This window comes from Talpa occidentalis, unplaced genomic scaffold (genome assembly GCF_014898055.3).
Source record: "Talpa occidentalis isolate TD23 unplaced genomic scaffold, MPIMG_talOcc4v2.1 talOcc4.13, whole genome shotgun sequence".
In the NCBI taxonomy this organism is placed as follows: domain Eukaryota; kingdom Metazoa; phylum Chordata; class Mammalia; order Eulipotyphla; family Talpidae; genus Talpa; species Talpa occidentalis.
The window spans coordinates 60,793,016-60,815,942 of record NW_023601322.1 but is presented as its reverse complement, the minus strand read 5'-3'; positions in this window follow the sequence as shown (position 1 = coordinate 60,815,942).

The following is a 22,927-nucleotide window of genomic DNA, read 5'->3' as shown; positions in this document are numbered from 1 at the left end:
CTTCTTTGCAGGATATTTAATCAAGCCCAGAAAAGTTATATTTGATAAGCTTTTGAAATTTTTTTATATTCCTATTCTGTGATCCCAGAAAATAAAATGTATCACCATTCCTCAGTCATCTGCTGTTGATACAAAAGCAGTTACTATTGTAACTACTAACCATTCACTCAGTCCCAATTCTGTGATGAGAGCTTTACAGTGGTCAATTCATAGCCCCACTTTGCCAGAGGTGGATGTGAAACACTGAAAGAACATATAAGCCACCCATGTGCTACACAGCTAAAAGTTGGGCTAGAAACCCATGTCTGTGTGACTCCAAAGTCTGTGATTTGAACCATTTTATCATGTTTTCCCATTCTTTTATCCTTCTATACCGTTTGCATGAATTTTTTAATATAGCCTATATACCATTATTTGCTTAATATTTAGCCTGATTAATTTTTAAAATTAATCAGAACATTTATAGTACCATCATATGTGTAAAGCATGTATCTCTTACCATAAAGAGAAGACTAACCTAACGATATGAATACAAAAAAGCAAAAACTAAACTGTCTACTTTCAATTTCTGTTTTTTTTTTTCATTTTCTTGTACCTCACTTAATTTTGCCCACAGATAATACATATTTTCTTATAAGACCTTTCACCAGCAAAGAGATTAGGACTCCCTGAAAGCTCAGATGATGGTTAGTATTTTTTAGCAGTAAGGTATATTTTCACTAAGTATTACTTTTCCTAGCTAGACCAATCAGGCACTCTCAATTTCTTAAAAAGGAGATTATCAAGAAAGGTGCTAAGGCTATATTAGTACCACTCCAAGACTTTCTCTAAGAAGTAGCCTCAAAAGATTTTTAAAATTGTTAAAAGAGTTATTTTTCCATGATGTTATTCAACATTACCAAAAACCATACTTTAAGAAATGCTCTCTGACCTGCCCCAGCCCCAGGATCATGGGCAAAAGTAACTGTTGAGAAAACACAGCAGCAGCTATAGTCACACTAGCACAGTGGTGAGGAAGCAAAAGTAGGGCATAGGGATGGAGGGGGGTAGGAGGGGGCAGGGGGGCACAGAAGCTCACATCTCAGGTAGTGGAGTGACAGGTATTCTGCCTTGCTGGCTTCTGCCACTCATGGCTGATTTTATCACCTATAACAGAGATTTCAAATTCCTGGTTTTAAGATCTATACTACCTCGATCACTTTAAGTAATTTGGGGAAACTATCAAATCTCTTACGTTTTGTGGTCATCTGGAAGAAATCAGGAGAGACTTATTTACATGTAATATCTGACTGTGCTCCTGCAAGGATTTAGAGGTGATAGGAAATGATAGTAAGAAAGTGATTTAAAGGACATTGAAACAGAAAAGTGAGAAATAGGATGGTGTTACCTTGCCTCAATGTATAATTCTTTGAGCTAGAAGTCCAGGGAACATTGGGTTGATTTATACCCTCTGGGAAAGTCTGTTTCCCTTGTAGTTAGTCTGCTGTCAGTCCTGCTGGTCTTGTTAGAGCTGCACTTGGGAAACCAGCCATGCTGCCTATCCGTCTATATGCAATTTCATTTTGCAACTGGAATATAACATCTACGATACTTAGTGTGTAAGAGTTACTTCTCTCTAACAGGGTCAGTAATAAAGATTCTCCTTTCTAATGCTGCTAACACTTTGTCCACTCTACTTGCTGATGGCTTCTCATCCTGTATGTATATAGTCATTTGTTGACCTTGACCCAGTGTGTTGGACCATCCTCCCATTCTGTTTTGCATAGATAGGATAGGAAGGAAGAACTTGCAATACAATAACACACACCTCTGTATGTACCCCCCTAACATACATGTGAATAATTTGTTAGTATATTCCCTGCCTACAACACTGCCCAGCATGTGGCACCTGTTCAGTGCCTTTTGTTAAATGGATTCATGGTCTATGAGAATGAATGACTAAAAATAATATACTGTTAATGTCATTCTTATATCCTTTACAAATGATTATTTTCTGTCATCTCAAGTTAACAAACCATGGAATGTATTTGCGTATTATCACTCTGAGGTGTCAGGTGTTGGTTTCAATTTTATTTTATTTTATTATTTTAAAAAATATTTATTTTATTTATTTATACATATAAGAACTGGGATCTAGGCCAGAGGTGTGGGGAGGGGGTAAGAAGATGCACCAGAGAGAGTGGAGAGCAGAACAGGCAAATCTACTGAAATACACTGCTGAGGGGAGCAGCCGGTGAGACAGGAGAGGTCTGCTGCGCCATGTGGGTCAGCTCCCTGGTCGGGGATTGAACTCATGCTGCATTGGCTGGTGATAGATTCATAGTGCTGAGACTTAACCCCTTGGACCACCAGGGAGGCCCCATTTGGCCTCAATTTTATTTTATTTTTATTTATTTATTTTTTTTATAGAGGCATGCTTTATTTATTTGTTTTGCTAGTTTGTTTGTTTGTTTTGTTTATACATGCACTGGGTATAGTCAGAAGCGCGGGAGGGTGAGAGAATTCACCAGAGCCAGAGCGGGGGGCAGAGCAGGCGGAAGGATGGAAGTACACTGCTGAGGGGAGCAGCGGGCGGCAGGAGAGGTCTGCGCGCCATGTGGGACCCTCCTCGGGTGGCCGGGGAGCAGCCGGGGATCGAACCGGCGCCGCAGAGGCCGCGGGCAGCTTCGCAACCCAGCGCTCAACCGCTGCGCCACCGGGGAGGCCCAGGCCTCAATTTTAAATAAATTCATCTGGCAAATTATATATATCCTCTAATCTCAGGAATTGCACCGAACCTTTCTTTCACCTGGGTCCTGTTTACACCCCACACTTGCCAATGTATTGGCCTCTAATGAGTATTATTATTTCCCTACCCCACATGTATTCTACCCTCCTTCTACCAGAGGGCTGATTTTGTTCTCTCTTCAACTGCACCTTATAACCTTGCACCTCTGGAAATGCTAACCTTACCCACAGCTCTGGGCTGACTCTGAGATATGGGGGAAATTCTATTCCCTTTCACAGTCACTTGCTCAGAATGACCTGAATCAAATAATGACCGAGGGAGTGTGTGTAATGGTCTGCTGCAAAGGTTTCCTCTCCTCTGTGAGGCTGCCTGAAGAAAAGATGGTCTCTTCTTGCTCGATGTCTGGAACTGCTGCAGTCATTTGGCCCCCTGCCCAGGAGGATGATGCAAACTTGTTACTGAATCACCCCATCTTGAAGCCTACTCCACCTCTGGACTTCCTGTTATGTGAAATAATGACTCCCTTTCTGATTAAGATCTTTTAATTGAGACAGGCTCCTTTCAAACAGGTTCCTTTGCAGTGTTAGTTTCCATTAAAGAGTATCAAGTTTCATGGTGGGGGTGGTCCCCAAGATTTTGCAAGCTGCTAAAGAGTTTGTACACACATTAAGTGTCAATGAAGATACAACTTTTGACTTATGGCGATTATTTGATAATTTTAAAATAGGGTGCGGTGAGAACAGCGAGTAATGAGAAAATTGATATTCATTCCTGAGAATTAAAATGTGTGTTCCAGAAAAAGTCCTTCTCTAGTAGTCTATGCTTTTCCAGGTCTATTTAGGAGACCTCAGGCAATATATTGAGCCCTATCAAACTTTACATATTTGTTTATAAAATGAAAAGACCTCACTGACTTGTCTTCCTATCAGAATTGTGAAGAACAAGTAAAAGCAGCTCAAAGAGCATTGTAAATAAAAAAGCATATCCTGTGTGGAAGAGGTGATTTTTTAAAAAAGATTTATTTATTTATGCATACAAGAGCTAGGGTACAGGCCAGAGGTGGGGGGGTGAGAGGATTCACCAGAGACAGAGTGAGGAACAGAACAGGCAGATTGACCAAAGTATAGTCCTGAGGGGAGCAGTGGGCGAGTCAGGAGAGGTCTGCTGCGCCATGTGGGTTGCTCCCAGGCTGGCTGGGAATCGAACTCATGCTGCAGTGGAATTGAACTTGTGCTGAAGTGGCTGTGGATAGCTTCATAGATTGCATCTTAACCCTTGTGCCACCAGGTAGGCCCAGAGATGATTTTTGTTTTGATATCATTGCTCAAGCAAATAACTTACTCATTCTCTGTGTTCCCCACTCCTACCCACCTCCAGACTGGTTCTTTGCCAGAGCTTTCCAGGCAGTAATTTGAGGAAATTGACCCTTTCCAAAATTTCCTGGGTATTTATTTTTATTGCTAGTACTTCACTTCATCTGCGAATTCACTTCATCTGATCTTGAATTCCTAGTTTACACTAGACTCCACATATAACCAGAGGATTATAACTGATTTTTCCTTCCCCATATGCAAATTCAAGATTATAAAATGACTACATCCTCACTACAAAGACTTCTAATCCACAGGCTTGATATCTAAGTTTGGAACTTGAATTCCATCAATGAAAGATGCACACATATTTTCTATAGAAAATCTTGGCAGGTCTGGGAAAAATCAACAAAAGGAAAACTTATTTTTTCTTTTTATACTTTATTTTATTATATATTTATTATAAATATTTATTGTAGATATATATATTTATTTAATATATATTATACATTTATTTTATTATATATTTATCTATATTATATTATATATTATATGTTATATAGATTTATTATATATATTTACTAGATATATATTTATTTAATATAATCATTTATTATATATATTCATTTCAGCACAATGTATGCTTCTTTCCTCTGAAGTATATTCCCCGTGAAATTCCCGCCACTAATTCACCCAGCGATCAAAAAAGATAAACTCATGCCATTCACAGCAACGTGGAAGGATTTAGAAGGGATTATGCTCAGTGAAATAAGCCAGAAAGAAAAAGAAATACATCGGATGGTTTCACTTACAGGAGGAGTGTAGAAGAAACAAATAAGGAATCAGGGGGGAAAATAATTATAAAAATATCACAACTTATTTGTTCTTTTTAAGACCAGAACAAACCTTTTTAAAATTTGTTCTTATGAAACTTAAAAAAACAATCCCAAAAAGTATCTGAAATACTAAGCCTTACTTCTCATAGGCCTGGGAGGGCCGAGGGCATGGCTGACAGGTGTGTGAGCCTTGGCAGATGCAGGCAAGAGGAAAGGGAAGAAGATGACTATTCATGGGAAGGAAAGGTAGAGTACAGTACATGCTCTGGGAGTGGAGCTATATGGTAAGAGGGTACAGGTGAGAAAACCAGGCACAGAGCCCTGAAGTTGAAATGTATGTGCATAAATGCGCATATATAGTACCTGAGATTTTTGTAGTCATAGACTTACATTAATAATACTCATAATGCATAATATAAACTATTGCTAAATATACTCTCCTTCTCTTTGTAAGCCTGCATCTTAGATAGGGATTATTAGTCTTTTCATGCAAATGAAAAAACTGAAGCTGAGAAAGATTAGCTGCATTGTCAAAGGTTGTAGAGTTGGTCAGGTGTGAGTTGGGATTTCACTGATATTTCTGGACTCAGAGTCCAGGGCTGACTGCACTCTTTGTCCAGGATCACAGAGTCTCAAATAATTTGATCCAACCACCTTTAAGGACTAAGCTTAGGCTTGATTAATTAGTTAGTCGATTCATCATTTTATACTTCAATGAAAATGAAACTAGAAATAGTTACCATAGCCAATGGGGCATACCAATTCCCCCACCCCCTACACTTACTAGAAAAATATTCTAGTACTTTTCTAGTTCACAATGCTAAAAACACAATAATCACCCAGGTATCTTGCTTTCATTTCTTCAAGTTCACAAGTGATCAGGTTTTGTACTATTCTAATAAAATAAGATATAAAATAACAAGAAAGACTTTAGTTATATAATTCCTCAGAGGAACAGTACATTTGTGCTTATATCTTGTCTTTGACTTTAGCTCACTGCATGACATTGGGCAAATCATTTATTCTCTCTGTGCCTCAGTTGCATCATCTACAACATGAGGAATTAGAAGAGAGGACCTAGAGGCCCAAGGCTCTGTATCACTGAGGAGTTGAATGAAGGTGTTGTCTGCAAGCAAGGGCACAGAATGAGTGACCTCTACAGATTTTTTGTCCTTTTATGATTTTTCAGTAAAAAATGCTAAGGATTGGGTAGAAAGAAGCCTTCATGATCATTAAGTCCTCTTGCATGGTGTTAATTGCTGTTGCTTCCCTGGGGCCTTGTCAGATGGCTCAGCCAAAACTAATTTGGGAAATAGCACCTCCCTGGTGGCATAAGGGGTTAAGCACAACACTGTGAAGCTATCCACAGCCTCTGCAGCACTAATTCAATCCCCAGCTGGCCAGAAAGAAATCCACATGGCATAGCAGACCTCTCCTGTCTGTCCCGCTGCTGCCCTCAGCAGTGTATTTCAGTCAGTCTGCCCTTTCTGTGCCCCACTCTGTCTCTGGTGAATCCTCTCACCCCCCACATCTCTGGCCTGTACCCCAGTTCTTATATGCATAAATAAATAAATCTTAAAAAAAAAAACTACTTTGGGAAGCCTAGGCTACCTTTGAAGGAAAAATATATTTTGCCTTTCAGTCCCATCAACAGAATCTTTCCTTTCCTGATTCTTGTCCAGGACCACCCAGCAATCAGATACACTTCACTGTTTCTCCATTCCTTGCTCCCCTCCCCTCCATCCATTAATTACATCATTTCATTCACATTTACTAGGTCATGGGCTCTGGATCATTGTGTGTGGCTGCTTCATACAATGACTGGGTTATTTTTTCAGCGCATAGGCTAATGTAGTACAAAGAGCTGGTGAGCAGGTTGAGGAAGTGGATAACATCTTAGCCTCAAGCCTTCATTCAGAACTGAATTTCTATGCACTTCAGTATTGAGATGGGTCAGGCTCTGCTTGCTCCACCCCCCCCATTCCTTATTTACATATTTTTTGCATTTCTTAAATACATTTGAAGGAATTTAATGTGTAGTGCTTTGGTGTTTGATTCAGGAAAACTGAATCAGCTCACGGTTTTGCCGCTTACTAGCTAATTGAGCTCAGAATAGTCAAAGTAACTACCTGTGCCTCAGCCCCCTTCATCTGGACAGTGGGTTCTACATGGTGTCAATTTCACAAAGCTCTTGGGAGGATCCAATAGATGACATGCCATATAATTCCCAGCATAGCCTGGTAAACTTCAGTGGGATTTAATGACTGGGAGAGGCTGAAACCTGGAAAACCATCCACCCACTAGGATTGGACAGTGGCGGGCAGGGATTCACAGATGTCACAGGAATTTTAGACCAGCCAACACAATTCAATATTTATAGGAAAGTTCTGGTAATAGGCAGGTGGTGGTTAAGGTAAACTGTTGAGCTGACAAGTTAGGAGCATGACTTTTAAAGTTAACAGAACTGATTTCAAATCTACTACTAATTAGCTCTCTAACAAATAAGAATTTAATCTCCTTGAGCATCAATTTACTTGGAAACTGAAAGGAATAGTATTTTTCCTACAATACTGTTCCTCTAGTGTGTCCATGTTCTTAGCAATCTCCTGGACACAGTTAATTTTATGCTGTCATCACTAAGCATTAGCTATGTTGGCCACAGAGAGAAGGAAAATATTAAGAAAAGTGCCTGGCATGGTGGGGAGAGGAGTTATGGAGCACTAAGCTGGAATTGTTCTAAATTAGGGCCCAGAAACCTCAAAAACTTGTCAAAGAAGAACACAGTGACCGAGAACTATCTGGGATTTCATGAAGTCTTTGAAGACCTATTAAAAATTACAAAGCACTAAGTTTATGTAAGATGGTATTAGTATTAGCAGAAGGAATGCAGACTTAGTTTCTTCCCAGGAGAAAGAGGACAGTAGGCAATGTGTGAAGTCCAGCTGTGATGTCACCCAGACACCTGCAAGGACGCACTTGTTGGGGAAAGGGCATGGTCAGACAGCAATGATGAGAGTTCATTCTCAAAGCACCAAAGTTTGGATATGATGTAATAGCCTTCTCTAACAGAGTTTGAGTGTTTCAGTCTTTGACTCTTCCAACTGTGAGGCCTGCCGTGGAAACATATGATGACTCTTAGAAAGTTGTTTGAGTATCTTGCAACGCTGCCCTTATCCCTTCTAGTAAATAAAGGATTTCCACTAATGTAATTTGCCAAGTTGGCATCCTGTGAACCTGTGCTACTGTAATTTCTTTGTATGGCTGCTTTCATTTCATAGAATATCTTCAGTTAAAGGGAAAATATTCTCTTTGGTTAATTTCTTAGAATCTGGGGCCTCCCTAGTGGCCTAGAGTTTATGTCTCAGTGTTATTACCACTATGGCCTGAGTTTGATCTCCAGGCAGGGAGCTAACCCACATATGGCACAGCAGACCTCTCCTGTCTTGTCTGCTGCTCCCCTTACGACTGTATTTCAGTCAATCCACCTGTTCTTCTGACTCTGTCTTCTCCCAACTCTGTCTCTGCTTATTTATAAATAAATAAACAAATAATTTTCTTAGAATCTGATATTTAATTTTTAGTACCTAGAGATACCATGCTACAAGTAGATACACACATTCTGTCCAAAGGTAGTCTACAGCCCTCGTGACCTAACCTATATTTAATAATTTAATAATACCAAAGACCAATGAGAAGTAAAAAGGGGCTTAGTTAGTCTGATCAAGCTGCTTCTTTAGCCAGATCTTTTCATCTTTTACCTTAGCCTCCGAATGCTCTTCCCTACTCTTCCTTTCTGTCTTTTGTTGTGCTTTCATGATTCTCTCCCCAAAACACCTTTTAAAAAAAAATTAAAATGGTACCCATCTTCAGTAGCTCTCCATTTCAGATAAAGGCTTCTTATTGGGATGGCGTTCAAATTTCTCATAGTCTCTAAACATCCAACCCTGTCTCGTCATCTGAATCTCCTCTCATGAGCACATGGCAATCCTTGAAATTGTAATTGTCCAACCCAGTTTAAGCTGTTTCCTCTGCTCAGATCGACCCTTCTTTGACTCTGTTTATATGTCTCAAAGTTTAAAATATCATTCAAATGCCACTTCCACTTTGTGACCTTTCTTGGTCACCTAGCCTGAATTCGGTTGCCCCTTGCGAACCTCTACAGTATTTTAAAAGAGTAACTTTCCATCAGGTGGAAATGGAGGGAGATCATTTTAGGAAAAAGAATAGCAAATACAAAAGTATAAGCTAAAAGATGATTGCAGGGGATAAATTTAAATATTTCCTACACATAGGTAATAGTAATGCTAGTAACGTATATATAGACGAAGCTTATATAGAATAAAAACAATAGTATAATGAAAACATTTTCAGCCACTGTTCATCTTAAAGAACAGCATGTCACCAAATTCCTCAAGATCCTAGATTCCGTGGCCTTCTTCTCCCTCCAAAAACAACCACAATCCTGAATTTGGTGTCTGCGGTTCCTTTGCTTTCCCCCCCCCTCAATATGTTTGTTCCTTATATATAGTCATCTAAATAAATTGTTTAGATTTCTGCATGTTTTATATAATATAGAAGCATAAAAATGTTACTATCCATTATTTATATTCCTGCAACTTGTTATTTTTTAATTTTATATTTATAGGATTTGTTGACATGAGTATTTGCATATACTACTTTTTTTTTTGTTCTGCATCATCCCACTGTAGGAATTAGTAGCAACTCATATAACTGAATTTCTTGCTGATGGATACTTGTATAGATTTTTTTTTTATTTTGTAGTTTTCAAAAAAAATTAATATTTTTGTATACATTTCCTAACGCAGGTGCAATATTTTCTCTGAGATGTATATCTAGGATTTTCATTGCTCACTCATGTGGTATATATATTTCAACTTTGTTGTATAATGTAAGGTTTTTTCCAAAGTGTTTTTAGTATGATAGCTAATTATGATTAAACCTTTATATTTGGGAATACTATTGGGACATAACGATGTGAGGAAAAGGTTGTAATCAGATTATATAGTTAATTGATATGCCAAGACAATTGGACTTTGTTCTATAGGCAAAAAGAAGCTATCAATTATGTGATCCTATAGGTTACTTACCTTCTCTGAATCTTAGTTTCCATTTCATTAAAATGAGACAATAAGTTTGCTGTAAAGATCCTCGCTAGTAATAATTGCTCAATAAATTTTTAAATATTGGTATCAGAAAAAACTGAGCTGGATATAATATAAACAAATTTGTGTTTTAGGAAACTAATGGCAACTGGGTGTAGTATAGATGTTTGTAGGACGATAGGAATCTATTGTGGTCATCTTGCCAATGGGAAATCCTCATTAACCTTTTACAATCCAGTTCAGGTTTTCTCAACCTTGGCACAATTGGAATTTTGAGCTTGATAATCCTTTATTTTGGGGGTGTTGTCCTGTACATTTTCAGGTGCTCCCTTTTCTGTTTGTTACCCATTTGATCCCAATAGCATCCTATCCCCCAACTGTGACAATAAAAATGTCCTCCTGGGGTTGGGGAGAGGTGGCAAAAATCACAACCTTTTGAGAACCTCTGGTCTAATTCCAATGTCAACTTCTTCATGAAGGGTTCCCTTGTATCTTTTAGAAAGACTGAATTATTCTCTTCCCACAAATGCGTTTTTATTACATCTACCACATAGCTTTATAATTATTTGTTTGTCCACTTCTATACAGACTGCGCATTCTAACTAACTACATTGATCATTTTAGTGATGCAAACACTTGGAATATAATAGAGTCTGATGTAGATGCATGAAATGTGAATGATCAAAAAAGTGCTTCAATAGTTATAATTGAGCATATCCCTTGTCCTCTGTATTGAATGAAGTGCTAAAACTATGATGTTGCTCAGGAAAGCATGGGCCTGACTTTGTAAAATCTATAATGCATTGGAAGAAAAGCAATAAATATGTAAACAAATTAACAGGTGTGGTAGGTGCAATAAAAGAAATTCAAATATGCCTTGATAAAATATGATGGGGGTATGCTGATAAGTTTTTCAGGGAAAAGAGTGACATTTAATCTGAGAGGTGAAGATTGAGATAACTAAGTTATGGAAAAAAGTGGGTAGAAGAACTTTCCAAGCAAAAGAATGAACAGAAGCAAAAAACCTGCTATAGGAAAGAGAATGTGATATCTCAGAAATAGAAATAAAGGTAGTGGAGTTAAAGTCTGGTGAGCACAGTGGAAGTAGCAAATAATAGAGATGAAGAGCGAGCAAGGATGAGATTTTACAGAGCATGGTAGAGCACAGTATTCAATTATAAATGCAATCAAAATCTATTGGATCGTTGCTAAGAAAGGAGACTCATTGCCTGATTTCATTTAGATCTTTAAATAACCTACTTTATCTCTATGAACCTTTCAACTTATGAAGTTGAAAATCAATATAGATAAAACACTTAAGCAATGGCTGACATGTTTTATGTGTTTAATTATGATTTTTAAAAAAGATTTATTTATTTATTTATACAAGCACTGGGTACAGTCAGAAGGGCGGGAGGGTGAGAGAATTCACCAGAGCCAGAGCGGGGAACAGAACAGGCAGACTGACAAAATACACTGCTGAGGGGAGCAGTGGGCGCGGTAGGAGAGACCCTCACCGGCAGCCAGGGATCGAACCGGTGCTGTAGAGGCTGTGGGCAGCTTCATAGCCCAGCACTCAACTGCTGCGCCACCAGGGGAGGCCCAGGATGATGTTATTTTTAAAAGAAGGTAATGTGGTTGTTTATAGAGAATAAATTGAAAAGAGGTTACAGATAAGAATGAAAGGTAGACACCTACTTAGGATTACAAAATGTAGGTGCAAGAGCTTGGTGGTCTGACCTCAGGATGATAGCATAGGTGGAGAGAAGACAGTATTAGTTTGTGATGATCAAAAGGTGAATCTTCAAGAATAAATGATGACTGTTGAAAGGAATGAAAAAATCAAGTCCAATTCATAGATTTGGGACATCATCAATTGAGAAATTGATGATATAACTTACTGGAGTACAACAAACTGTGGGTGAGGGTCAGGTTTGGGTGAAGAAGCTTAAGAGTCCTAACGAATAATAAAAAAAAAAGTCCTAACTTGATAAGAAAACAGGCAGAGATTTGTGATTTTATCAACAAGATTGATAAGTTCTGAACAGTTACATGTGATTGGATAAAAAGATGTTGACAGTGACTTCTAAGTTCTTAGCGAGGAGTAGGGAAGTTCTAATTACAGGGAACAAAAGAAGAGACCAGGATGTAAAGAAGAAATAGTGAGATTGGTGGTATGTATGTGATTAATAATGACTGATAGAGAATTAGAAGATTGGAACAAGAGTAAGGTTGACAGGGGAGACATAGATTTGGGTTTAACTTAATATAACTGAGACTAATGGGTCAGAAATTCAGTAGGGAGGCATATCAGAATTAAGAGTTAGGCAATGAAGGAAAGGAAAACAACTAAATGTGGTTGAGAAAGAAACAGTCCTTGTGTTAGAAGCATAGTTGAAGAGTCACTAAAATGAAAGGCAGAGAGAGTTCAGTGGAAAGTTCAGTAATTATGTCAAATTTTGATGAGAAATGAAAGAAAATGAATAGAGTTTACCTTTAAATCACTAATGCTCAATGATTTTCAGTAAAATTGTGGGAGAAGGGCCTCCCTGGTGGAGATGGGGTTAAAGTAGCCAAGCTATGGCTATTGCCAGCCACTGTGGCATCAATTAGTCCCCTGCCAGGGAGGTGACCCTCAGGGCACAGCAGACCTCTCTTGTCTCGCCCACTGCTCCCCTCAGCAGTGTATTTCAGTAGATCTGCCTGTTCTGCTCCCCACTCTGTCTCAGGTGAATCCTCCGCACCTCTGGCGTAGACCCCAGTTCTTGTATGCATAAATAAATAAAAATAAATCATCAAAAAATTGTGGGAGAGAAGCTAAAATAGATTTGATGAGTGGTAAATGAATGAGTAAGACACTCGGAAGTAAAAGCCATAAATAGACGCTGCCCTTTAGAAGCAGTTGGCAAGGTCAGAGGGAGTAAGTTACGAGAGAAAGATAAAGCATGTGTGTGGGGTAAAGGAAAAACATCCTGTTGTGGTGACAGTCCTATAAGGATGTTTGATAAGGTGATGCATTGCAGATGTGGGGGTACATGGATCTACAGAAGAGAAGGGAGAGGTTAGATTGGAAGACTGTAGTTGTCCTTTTCCTAGACAAAGTGGACAAAGGAGAGGTTGACTGTAATTACAGATATCTTTTAAAGTGACAAGAAAGAACAGTAAATAAAATTAACAATTTACATGACATTAAGAAGGATACTCATTTTGCATCTGATTTTCAGCCGGGCATTATACCAATGACTATCCCATGCTTACAGAACTGAGGCACAGGAAAGTTTTATTTATTAGTAAGTGAAAGAATTGGTATTTAAATTAGGTGTGCCTCCATATTAAAAAAAAAAAAACTAGCAACAACAAATGTTGGCGAGGTTGTGGAGAAAAAGGAACTCTCCTGCACTGTTGGTGGGAGAGCAAATTGGTCCAACCACTATGGAGAGCTGTGTGGAGATTTCTGGACCTACTAAACATAGAGCTTCCATAGGATCCAGCAATTCCACTCCTAGGTATTTACTCAGAGGACACAGAAACATCAATTCCAAAGAACACCTGCACCCCTATGTTTATAGCAGCACTATTTACAATAGCTAAGCTTTGGAAACAGCCCAAATGCCCAAAAATAGAAGACTGGATCAAGAAGATGTGGTACATATACACCATGGAATATTCTCAGCATTCAAAAAAGATAAACACATGCAATTTGCAGCAACATGGATGGAGCTGGAAGGGATCATGCTCAGCGAAATAAGCCAGAAAGAAAAAGAAAAATACCGGGTGGTCTCACTCATAGCAGGAATCTAGAAAACTTAAATAAGGGACCAGGAAAAAGAATAACTATAAGAAAGTAAAAATCAAAATTAACAAACAACTATGAACCAGAGACACTCTTTGGAGGGTGGGGGGCGGGGAAAGGAGGGATTGGGGTCAAAATAAGAGGGTTGCAATTGTATGGGGAATATAAAAATAAAATTAAAATTAAAAAAATTAAAAAAATAAAAGCACATATGCACCACCAAAATAAATAAATAAATAAATAAATAGATAAATAGATAAATAAATAAATAAATTAGGTGTGCCTCAAACCAGAGTCCAGTTTTTAAAATACAAGTTGTGATACCAGATGCAAATAGCTTACGTTTTATTGATTAGGTTTGGAATTTGCAAAGGGAAGTAGAGGTTTGAGATCACGTGGTTCTGAAGGTGCGAGTACCTGATATATTTGAATAATTGAATTTAAGTTGGAATAAGGAGAGAGCTAAGCTAAAATTGTGTATTCAGCCAGAGATAATAGGACAGGAGATGGGGCCATGGATATGATTAATGTGAGAAGCAAGCTGAGTGGGAGTTAGAGAGTGGGAAAGATAGAAGGTGATTCAGACAGGAGATACTAAGTTTTGCGTTTTTGGGGTGGAGTATGTCCATGTGATGATGAGGCTTAGGGTGTGGCTGTGTGTACACACACGGACACACATACACACACACATAGGTTGCTTGGGTAGAAAATTCCACAATGAGAGCTAATAGGAGAACTCAAATCATATATACATTTAGAGATAAAACAGTGGTGGGTAGGCAAACCCACATGTCTTATAAAGTCTGCAGGACAGAACTGCATTTTTACAGTTGTCAAGGAAGGGCAAAATTATTCAGATCACTATTTATTCAAGGAGGCAAAATGTGTGTGCATTGATTTTTTAGAATATTTCCCCTCCACATGGTTAAACCATATACCTTATGGAGGGTAAATTTTTAATTACTCAGAAATTTTTGCCATCTTACATGATTCATTGTCTAAGATTCGGACTTAATGGATATCATTTTCCTTGAAATTATTTCCACTACCTTTATGCTAAGTGTGCTGGCCATCGTTGTTGGACTGATTCTTCTATTGTACATGGCCAACTTGGCCATGTGTCTGTCAGGTACAGTCCATAGGTGGAGTCCTCAGATTCTCAGGAACCTTCTCTAGTCCTTAGTGATATCTCAGCTGAACTTCCCTTACAGTGTGTCTGATAAACTCTTCTCCTCCGTCTTGCATGTTAGGAAATTCTCACCCACGTTCCACCTGAGAGTCCCAGCTGCTTCCTTCCCACTCACGATATTCTTAATAGCTCTATAAATATCTCCTGTTATCTAACCTTTCTGTCTTCTTCCGGATACGTATAAAATGACCCATGTAATATCAAATATGTGTTCCGTGGATCTCAGAATGCTTAAAGCACATTTCTTAATCTGACTCTAAGAATGTGAGAAAACTGGGATCATTTTCAGTTTACTGACAAAAAGAAGTCAAATGACTTGTCCAAGTTTGTCTCTCCCAGTAGGTAGGGAAAACAAATAGTAGAATGTAGGTTGTCTGGAGTCACATCTCAAGAGCTATGTCCTTTTACAGAAATGGGAGCTCTTTGAGGTGGGAGAAAAAGATTTTAGGCATCAACAATGGTAACTTTCCATTTATTGCTAATATCCCATCAATCTCCACATAGAGGTACCTTTTGAGACAGAATAGTCCTTCTTGGACTATTTGCTTCACGCTATGGTTGGAAATTGGTCTTCTCATCATTTCTAACCATGGATTCCAGTTCACCTGAAGCCACGAAGGCTAAAGGAATCAACATCTACTTTCCCTACACAACCTTTCAGTATTTTCAGGTACTCTTCTCTGTCACTATCTTTTTGTTTGATTATAAAGGATATATTTTCCATATTTATTTGTAAAAGTTACCCCTTCTAGATCTGTCTTATTTCATTAATCATACCTCTAAAAAGTGGAATCTACAATTGAGCACAGTGCTTGAGATGTCTCCAGTTCAGTGCATTAGAGCACAGCACAGCTGTCACCTCCTTTGTTCCAATGACTTGCTATTGTGAATTGCCCAAAATTTATGTTAGTGTTTTGGGGTGGACACTAATGATTCATATTGAGCTTAGAGTCAGTTAGAAAGTTGGATGATTGAGTTTCTTGTGATAATCCCTTGGTAATTATACCTCCATACCCAAAGATCTGCTAGACTTCCTCAAAGCCTTTGTAGTACAAATCACTGAACTAGGAAGGATGACATCTAGAGACTCTTTGAAGGTAGATCATTTTCTCATTCACTAAAACTACAGTAGTGATACAGAGATTCCCCCATTATTACCTATTCAATTTTATTTTGTAATTTAATTAGAAGTAAAACTTGTTAACAACGTTTAATATTTTCCAACACTTATTTTTACTAATATTTAAAATAAAAAAATAATCATTGAAAGAAAAATCAAACTTTTGATTGAGTCATTCGCCATAGAAGTTATCCTAATATCTCTAATATCAAGTCCCTTCTCTCCCCTCCAAATTCAGAAACTATTTCTCTTCATTAATATTAATCTTTAAGCTTTTTTCTTATATACATAAAATATGCACATAACAGCTTTTTAATTAGGTTCCCCAAACTAGACATACCCATTTAACCAGTATTTCTGCTTGCTCACCTCCAGTCATTGCTTTTATCAAGGGCAACCATTCTCAATAACTTTGCATTTTAATGAAATAGATAGATATGTATGTGTATATATATATGTACATATACATATATGTACATATACATATATGCATCTACACACGCACACTCATTCTGAATTTAACTTTTATGTTTTTTTCCTTTTATTCATTGTCATATTTGTGACATCCTAATTGGTGCTTATATTTTTACATTATTCAGTCTCATTGCTGTCTAGCATTCCAATGTGTGAACCTACCAGATCTATTCAATAGCTGATGGGCATTTGGGTAGTTTCTAGATTTAGGATATGAATATTGCTGCTATAGACATTTTAGTATATGTATTTAGTGGCCATATGTATGTATTTCTGTTGGGAATATAATCAAGAGTGAAATTAATTGAACCAAGAGGTATGCATATGTTCAAACACTACCAAACTTTTTTCTAAAGTGCTTATACCAATTTGTATTTTCAGTATTTAAAGTTCTGTTTGCTCTCCATACTCAATACTTTGTATTTTCTGTCTTATTTATTTTAGGTAAGCTGATTGGTGTGAATCTATACTTCATTGTGATTTTACCTTGCACTTCCCTATTGACTAATTCTATTAATGCATGTTGGTGTTTATTGATTGTGTAGATTTATTTTTTTGAGACCGGTGAGTTCATGAAATTTTTGAATTGTATTTTTTCTTACTGATGAATGAGAGTCTGACTATAAGTCCTAATTTGAATAAATACATTGTGTTATCTTGCCATCCTATCACTTGCTTTTGCAACTTCTAATGGTGTTTTAATGATCAGAAGTACTTAGCTTATTTGTTTGTTTGTTTGTTTTTAAGATTTATTTATTTCGTGCATACAAGAGCTGGGGTGTAGACCAGAGGTGCAGGGAGGGTGGTGGTGAGAGGATTCACCAGAGACAGAATGGGGAGCAGAACAGGTAGATCTACTGAAATACACTGCTGAGGGGGAGCAGCAGGCAAGACAGGAGAGGTCTGCTGCGCCATGTGTTTGTGTGTGTGTGTGTGTGTGTGTGTGTGTGTGTGTGTGTGTGTGTATAATACACACACACAAAGTATCCTCCATTTTTTTAAAGTTTTTGTTATGCCACTTTGCTTTGTTGAAAGACCTACATTACTGCATGTTTTCATTAACTGATGTAAGTCCAAAAAGAACTTCCTCTTTTATGAAAGGGTAAAAAGCAGCAGCGGCACTTGGGGAAGAGCAAGAATGGCAGCACCAAGCTCCTTCCCAGGTATGACTTTATACAGACTGTGTATTTATCATTGTATTCCTGCTTTTTCTATATGCTGTTTGGTATGATTTTATAAGTTATTTTTAGAACCTCGCTAAAAATATTTTCCATAAATTAATGGTAATTGTTTCTTCATTTTACACCATTTTAATTTACACAAGGTTTCATAGGAACACTCTACTTTTGAAGAGGGGGGAAAGCTTGTATATATGTATATGTGTGTGTATCTGTTTTTTGTGTGTGCATATAGATAGTGTGTGCATATATGCATAGTCCTACTTGCATATCTAACCTGTTCAGCACTTTTATTGATAAGACCTTATCTTTCATAATATGATCAATGTTGTCTTTTTCATAGCTATGGTTATTGCTTGCTATGTATGTTTCTGCATTTGATTTTCTTCCTATTGTTCATTTTTTCTATTCTTGCACCAATACTATGTTATCTTAAATAATTATCTGAAATAGCTCATTTTATTAAAGACTTATTTATTCATGCATACAAGAACCAGGGTACAGGCCAGATGTGTTGAGGGTGGGTGAGAGGATTCACCAGAGACAGAGCGTGGAACAGAACAAGCAGACTAACTGAAATACTGTTGAGGGGAGCAGTGGGCGAGACAGAAGAGGTCTTCAGCACCATATGAGTATCTTGCTGGCTGGCCGGGATCTAACTCACACTGCAGAGGCTGTGGACAGCTTCACAGCTCGCACTCAACCGTATGTACCACCAGAGAGGCCCTTAAATAGCTCTTAATATACCACAATATTTCTAAATACATATATTTATTCTAATAAATTATTTATAGGCTTTTCTGGAATTTCTGATCCCACAGTTGTCTATGAATAATAACAGTTTTATTACTTTCCAATATTTATGCCTATTTTTTTCATCTTTTTACACTGAGTAGGACCACATACAGTTATGGATAAAAATGGTATTAGCAAAAAATTTTGTTTCATTCCCTATATGAGGGTAAAGTTTTACTATTTCACCATTGAGAGTAATGGTTTCTATCTTTTTCTTCCCTTATTCTTTAGAGATTCTCATTTGCTAAGAATTTTTTACTTTTTTTTTTTTTTTACCATTTTTTACTTCATCGAATTTTGTCAAAGGCTGTTTGTGCTCTTATTTGATCATGTCACTTTATTTCTTTTCTTTGTTAATGTGATAATAACATTAATTTTTTTTTATATTCTACTATCCTTGCATAATTGGAGAAAACCTGTTTGGTTTTGATATATCCTTTCTCTCTCTCTCCTCACACATACATTTAACTTGTACCTATGTTCGTATGTGAGGTTGTTTTCCACTCTTGTAATGTGTTCGTCGTTTTGGGAATTAACGCTATGCTAGCTTCATATGAAGAGCTAGGGATTGTCCCCTTTTTGTGGAACTTTCTAAATATCAGATACACTTTTCTTAATGTATGTTAGCAATTTAGATTTTCACTGTCAGATTACATAGATTTTTTTTCATAGGAACTTTTCCATTTCATCAGATTTTAAGTTTGGCTGTATTTATTTTTCTCTCTATAGAATATTTTGTGGTGGTTCTCTTTTTAATTTCTGATATTGTTAATTAATGGGATTTTGTCTTTTTCTCTAGATCAGTTTTGCTAGGAGTTTATCTTTTATTGACCTATTCAAAGAATCAGTATTTAGCTTTGTTGTCTTTATTTGTTTTCTCTTTCCCTGATACCGGCTTTTCTATTATTCCTTTCCATTCAGTGTCCTTAGAATTTATTTTCTATTCATTTTCAAGTTTCAAACTTTGGTGAAGTTTAAGTCATAGATTTCTTGCCTTCTCTTTTAAAAATAATTATATGTGAAGACTATAAGTTTCCTTTTATTATTTTCTGAATTCCTAAGTAGTATTTTTTAATCAGTTCTAATATTTTCTACTTTTTATGTGAATTATTTTGACTAATGTATCATTTTGAAGTTCTTTTTATTTCCTGATAGTTGAGTTTTGTCTACTTATTTTTTACTTCATTGTGCATTAACATTTTGGAGGTATAACTTACAAAGCAATAAGGCATGCAAATCATATATGAACAGGCTGATGAATAAATTAGTTTTACCTTTTCTTGAACTATATAAATGGAATCATATAGTATATTTATTTTTTGATGTCTATCTTCTTTCATTCAATATAATGTTCTTAAAGTTGATTTTTTTGGATGGATGGCTAGATGTTGCTATTTATTGCTGAGTAGTTTAACATTATATGAATATATTGCAATTTATTTATCTACTCCACTGTCAATGGACACTTGAGTTTTTCTATTTTAGAAATGTTTTATTTATTTTATTTATTTTAAAGATTTATTTATTTATACAAGAGCTGGGGTACAGGACAGAAGTCTGGGAGTGTGAGAGAATTTACCAGAGACAGAGTGGGGAGCAGAACAGGCGACAGACTGAAACACACTGCTGAAGGAAGCAGCAGGCAAGACAGGAGAGGTCTGCTGCGCCATGTGGGTATCTCCCTGGCCAGCCGGAAATCGAACCCACACTGCAGAGGCTGCGGACAGCTTCAGAGTGCTGCGCTCAACTGCCTGTGCCACCAGAGAGGCCCAAGAAATGTTTTAAACAAAGCTATTAATGTAGATTGTGGTGCATATCTTGTAGTAAGCATACACTCATATCTGTTGAGTGCATACTTGGGAGCTTGGTGAATGGGTCTAGTGTAGGCAAATATTTGGCTTTAGGCAACATTGCTAAATAGTTTTCCAGATTGATTGTGCCAATTTATACTCCCACTAGGAATGTATGAGAGTTCAAGTTGCTCAATCACTACCCAATACTTGACATTCAGTTTTCTTAACTTTTGGTCGATATATAGTGATATTATGGTTTTAATTTCCATTTTCCTAGCTACTTAGAAATGCTTTGCAAGTTTTGATATGCATATGGGTATTCTCTTTTTTGAAGTATTGTTGAAGTCTTTCTCTCATTTATGAATTCGATTGTCTTCCTTTTTCTTATTACCATATCAGGATCTGTTTCTGATTTCACTGTGCCTTTCCATTAGTCTGTTTTTCTACCCTTGTACCAAATTCAAGATAACAGTAGTTTCTAGTAGTGTTTCAACTACTAGAGTTTTCTAGATAGTCTTGAAATCTTGTAATTTAAATCCTGTGAATTAATTTTTAATAGTGTCCTGGATACTCTGTGGCCTTTGGATTTGTATAAAAGTACTGGAAGCAACATGCTATTTTTCACATAGAAAATATGGTATTTTTGATTGGGATTGCATTGTATTAAAAGCCAGTTCTCAGAGAATTAACAGCTTATTGAATTTTTTTTTTTTACTATGATGATGAAAACCTCTTCATTTACTTAGGTCATTGATTTCTCTGAGCAATAATTTATGGTTTTTAGTGCCAAGATCTTGCACAATCTTAAGATTTATTCCTAAGTATTTGGTTTCATAAAAATGTTATTGTAAATGGTTTCATTTTTCAGTCAGTCACTGCTATTATGTAGAATACAATTCACTTTTGTATTAACTTCGTCAATTAACATTGCTAATTTATTTTTATTTCTTTATTCTTATAGTTTATTTTATCTTTATTTGAAGTTTTATGTTCACAAACATGTCATCTATGAAAAAAAGACAATTTTGCACACTCTTTTCCAAAAATTGTAACCTTTCAACTTTTCTTGACATATTACCCTGGTTAGAACATACTTCACAGTGATGAATTGAAGTGGTGATGTTTGATATTCGTTTTTAATTTCTGACCTTACAGTACAAGTGTTAATATTTTAATATTGAATGTAGCACTATCTTATTATCTCTTGTCTTTTCTGATAGATAACTTTTTTTAGAATTTTCAGAAATTCCCTCTAGTTAGTCCTCCCTTTCATTCATTGTTTTGATTCTGCCAATTTTATGATGTCTTCTTCCTCTTTTCAAGCACATCCATTTGAGTCATTTTAAAGCTTGTATTTATTTGGTTAAATTACTCACACTTTCATCTACTTGTCCATATTATCTTTTGAAAGATTATAGGAAACCCTTTCTGCTTTCCAAAGATTACTATTTTTTTGTGGTTAAGGAGAAATCTTTTTCATGATTCAAATCCTCTAGAGATGGTTGAGATTTGTTTTATAGCCCATAACATTATTTATCTTTGTTCCATAAGTCTTTGAAAGAAAATGTGAATTTGTTCTTAATGGCAGAAAGTTCTGTAACTATCAATTAGGCAAATTTGGTGGTATGTTAATATCTTCTATATTCTTCCTGATTTATATCTGCTTATCCTATTTATTACTAAGTAAAGACTGTTAAAATCTCCAAATCTAATTGGGATTTGCTTATTTCTCCCTCAGGTTCTATGAATTTTTGTATCATATATTTGACACTTTTGTTAGGTGCATACAAATTTAATATTATATCTTTTTGATAATGTAATCTCTTTTTCTTAATATCATAACCCTTATTCTAGATACTATTTCTCGTTCTGAGGTTTATTTTGTCTGATATTATTATAACTACTATAACTTTCTTTTTATATTTATACAGCATGTATTTTTCCATCCTTTTATATCTAATATATGTTTTTTATATTTAAAGTGGATTTGCTATAGGTACTGTATTGTTGGATCTTTGCTTTTTATTCAGTCTAAATATCTCTGCTTTTTAAATGGGGTATTTTGACCAATTACATTTAATATAAATGTTGACAACATTGGTTTCAGATCCAGAATCTTATTGTATATTTTATAAGTTATTCTCCTTTTTTTTTGTTTCCTTTTTCTCCTTTCCCTACTTTCTCTGGATTGAATAATTTTTTTAATTATTCCATTATGTCCACTGTTGCTTACTATCTTTTATTATGTTCTATTTTAACCTTTTTAGAATGTGATTAAATAATACACCATTCCATGTATTATGTAATAAACTTGCTAGAGCATATTTTTATTTCCTTTCTCCAATTATTTGTGCCATTGTGGTCACACATTTCATTTCTTCATATGTAACAAGAACCCAAATATATTTAACTATTTCTTTTTGGAAGTGTCACTTTTTAAAATTAATTTTTAATTATTTTACATCTTTGTTAATATTTTGACAGTAATAGACTTATCCCACCATCAAGACACCCATCGTCTTCCTTCACAGTCCATTATGTTCTCCACCCACCCCACTCCATTCTTCCTCCCTTCCACCCTTCTTGAT